The sequence below is a fragment of the Gadus morhua genome, chromosome 7 (assembly GCF_902167405.1).
Source record: "Gadus morhua chromosome 7, gadMor3.0, whole genome shotgun sequence".
NCBI classification, from domain to species: domain Eukaryota; kingdom Metazoa; phylum Chordata; class Actinopteri; order Gadiformes; family Gadidae; genus Gadus; species Gadus morhua.
The window spans coordinates 5,004,744-5,008,614 of NC_044054.1; positions in this window are offsets into that span (position 1 = coordinate 5,004,744).

Sequence of the window (3,871 nt, forward strand, 5' to 3'; positions counted from 1 at the left end):
ATATATGATATATATGTATGATATATGACATGTATGATATATGATAGGTATGTAAGTATGATATATGATATGTATCTTTGATATGTATGCATTATATGTATGTATGGTAGATATATGTAAGACATATGATATGTATGAATGATATATGATATGTATGTATGATATGTGTGAAATATGATATCTATGATATATGATATGCATCTATGATATGTATGATATATATATGATATTTATGTATAATATATGATATGTATGTATGATATATTATATGTTTGATAGTATGTATGATATATGATATGTATGATATATATGCATGATATATGATGTGTATGATATATGATATTTATGTATGATACATGATATAGCAAACAGCTACCTGGATAAAGCAGGTTTTGTGTAATGCGTATGAAACATGCATCAGAGAACAGCCCTGTTAATCAAGCGCAGAGATAGAGAGAGAGAGAGAGAGAGAGAGAGAGAGAGAGAGAGAGAGAGAGAGAGAGAGAGAGAGAGAGAGAGAGAGAGAGAGAGAGAGAGAGCTAGAGAGAGAGAGAGAGAGAGAGAGAGAGCTAGAGAGAGAGAGAGAGAGAGAGAGAGAGAGAGAGAGAGAGAGAGAGAGAGAGAGAGAGAGAGAGAGAGCTAGAGAGAGAGAGAGAGAGAGAGAGAGAGAGAGAGAGAGAGAGAGAGAGAGCTAGAGAGAGAGAGAGAGAGAGAGAGAGAGAGAGAGAGAGAGAGAGAGATAGAGGGAGGCGGAGACAGAGAGAGGGAGAGTCTGCACCACTGGCAGAAACGAGGTCCATCCATATTGTGTGTTATGTTCACGACGGCCGCATGGTTTACAACCCAGTCACGACCCACTATGTAGTACAGTCACACCAATATGCAGGCGCACAGACAAACACACACACACACACGCACTCACACACACACCCACGCGCGCAGACACACACATGCATGCGCTCACATAGAGACATATGCGCACACATGCTGGTGCACAAACACATGCACATACACCCGCACATACACACACACACACACATTGACACCCACATACACCCACATAGGGCTGAGTCTGCAAAGGCAAAAGCTCCGGTTGCCCCTCCCGTCTCCTATTGGTGGAGACTGTGTCATGTGACCCACGCAGCTCAAAGTGCGGCGGCCTCTCAGAAAGAGAGAGAGAGAGAGAGAGAGAGAGAGAGAGAGAGAGAGAGAGAGAGAGAGAGAGAGAGAGAGAGAGAGAGAGAGAGGGAGGGGGGGGGGGGGGGACAGAGAGAGAGAGAGAGGGAGGACGGTTTGAAGGTGAAGCTGCCTTCTCCAACATACAGTGTACACTTGCCACTCCTTCACTCCCCCCCCGCCATCTCCCTCCTTCCCGCCCTCGCTCCTTCCCTCTCTCCCCCCCTCCTCTGGCCGTATGGGAGGAGGAGGGGAGGTGGAGGAAGAGGGGGAGGAAGAGGGGGAGGAAGAGGAGGACCCTAAGCCAATAGCATGCGCCGCATTCCAAACCGCTTTTTACTTCCTGGTTAGAGAGAGGGCGCAGGTGAGCTAAATGGGGGAAGGGGGAGGAAGGGAGGGAGGGAGGGAGGGAGGGAGGGGGATAGGAGGCGAAAAAGGGGCCAGTGTACAATGAATGGGGAGGGAAGGAGGGAGGGGGAGGGGGGAGAGGATCACCTTGGCAGCTCATCGTCCTCTCAGTGGGCGGATACTTCCTGGTTCATCGCCCAGGTGATCTCCAAAGGGAGGGGGAGGAGGGAGGGAGGGAGGGGGAAAGAGAGAGAGAGAGAGGGGGGGAGGAAGGGAGAGAGAGGGAGGGAGAGGGGGGCAGAAGGGAGAGAGGGAGGGAGGTAGGGAGGTGCAGGTGGGTCCACATCGTGTACAGTGAAGTGGGGGGAGGAGGGGGGGGGGGGGGTTGTTGTAATGGATGCCTCCCAAGCAGCCTCCTTGTTCCAGCGACCAGAGGTCAGTGGGTGTGTGTGTGTGTGTGTGTGTGTGTGTGTGTGTGTGTGTGTGTGTGTGTGTGTGTGTGTGTGTGTGTGTGTGTGTGTGTGTGTGGGTGTGTGTGTGTGTCATCATGAGTGAGTGCCACACACATTCACACACACACACACACACACACACACACACACACACCAGCCTATCATTTTTGTTGTGTCACTCCCACACAAAGCGCTTTAATCCCGTATAGTGCGACCGCTAAACTACGCTATATTCTACCGCTTAACCGTGCTATATAATACTGCCACACTATATGCTATGCTATTTGCTATCGCTATGCCATGCTATATGCTATGCTATTTGCTATCGCTATTCCACGCAATATGCTACCGCTAAGCCACGCTATATGCTGCCAGTATACCAGGCTACATGTTACTCTATACCACCCTATATGCTACCGCTAAGACAGTTTTTATGCTACCATTATACTAGGCTATATGTTACTCTATCAAACCTCTATGCTACAGTTAAGCCATGCTATTTGCTCAATGCTGCGCTTAAGGCCATGCTATGTGCTACCACAAGGCCATGCTATATGCTACCATTATACCACACTATAAATAGATATCGATACCAACCTAAATCGTACCACTTGGCCACACTGTGTGCTACGCTATACGACGCTGTATGCTACGCTATACAATGCTATATGCTATCGCAAAGGCTATATGCTACCGCTAAGGCAGTTGTCAGTCATTCACTTGTAACGAGCGGAGCCAGCAGAGCCATCAGGTAATCAGTCAGCCGATACGAGAGGCAGTCAGCCAGTCAGTCAATCAGATAATGTCCCAGCAGGTGGAGTAGCTCTAGGGGACAGAGGAAGGATGGGGAGAGGGGGGGAGGGAGGGAGACAGGGAGAGGGAGGGAGAGAGGGAGGGAGAGGGAGAGAGACAGAGACAGAGGGGAAGGGAAGGAGGGAGAGAGAGGGAGGGAGGGAGAGAGAGAAAGAGAGGGAGAGAGGGAGGGAGAGAGGAGGGAAGGAGGGAGGGAGGGAGGGAGAGAGAGAGAGAGAGAGAGAGAGAGAGAGAGAGAGAGAGAGAGAGAGAGAGAGAGAGAGAGAGAGAGAGAGAGAGAGTGCACCCTCTTCCGCAGTGACAAGGTGACTTTTGTGCAGAACATTATTGTTAATGAGTGTAACTGGAACCCTCGCTCTCACTCTCACTCTCCCTCTCTCTCTCTCTCTCTCTCTCTCTCTCTCTCTCTCTCTCTCTCTCTCTCTCTCTCTCTCTCTCTCTGTCTTCTTCCCTCCCTCTCTCTCTCTCTCAGAGTCCACTAGTCCACTGAGTCGCTGTACAGGTCTTTCTCTCTGTCAGCTGTCTCAGACACCCTTGGTTACATAACACGAGGGGTGGTGGTGGAGGTGATGGAGGAGGAGGTTGTGGAGGAGGTTGAGATGGTGGTGGTGGTGGTGGTGGTGGTGGTGGTGGTGGGGATGGTGGCGATGCTGGAGGTGGTGGGGGTGGTGTTGGAGGTAGTGGTTGAGGTGGAGGTGGTGATGGTGGAGGGGGAGGTGGTGGTGTAAAGTGTTATTTGTACTATAGTTTATACTTCATTGTGCCGGTGAAGATGCACTGGCACAATGATACACAGAGAGTGAAAGAGAGAGCGAGAGAGAGAGAGAAAGAGAGAGCCGGAGAGAGAGAGAGAGAGAGAGAGAGAAATACGTGACAAATTCTGGGATTGGGAGCCTTGTTTTGTTTCAACACCTTTAATCTGCCTCTCTCGGACACATACACACAAACACAAACTCCCTCTCTCACTCTCACACACAAATACACACAAAGCACACACACACACAACCACACACAGATGTGATGTTGTGAGAAAGTCACTACCCTTCCCTTAATCTCTTTCTCCCACATCCACACACAAACAC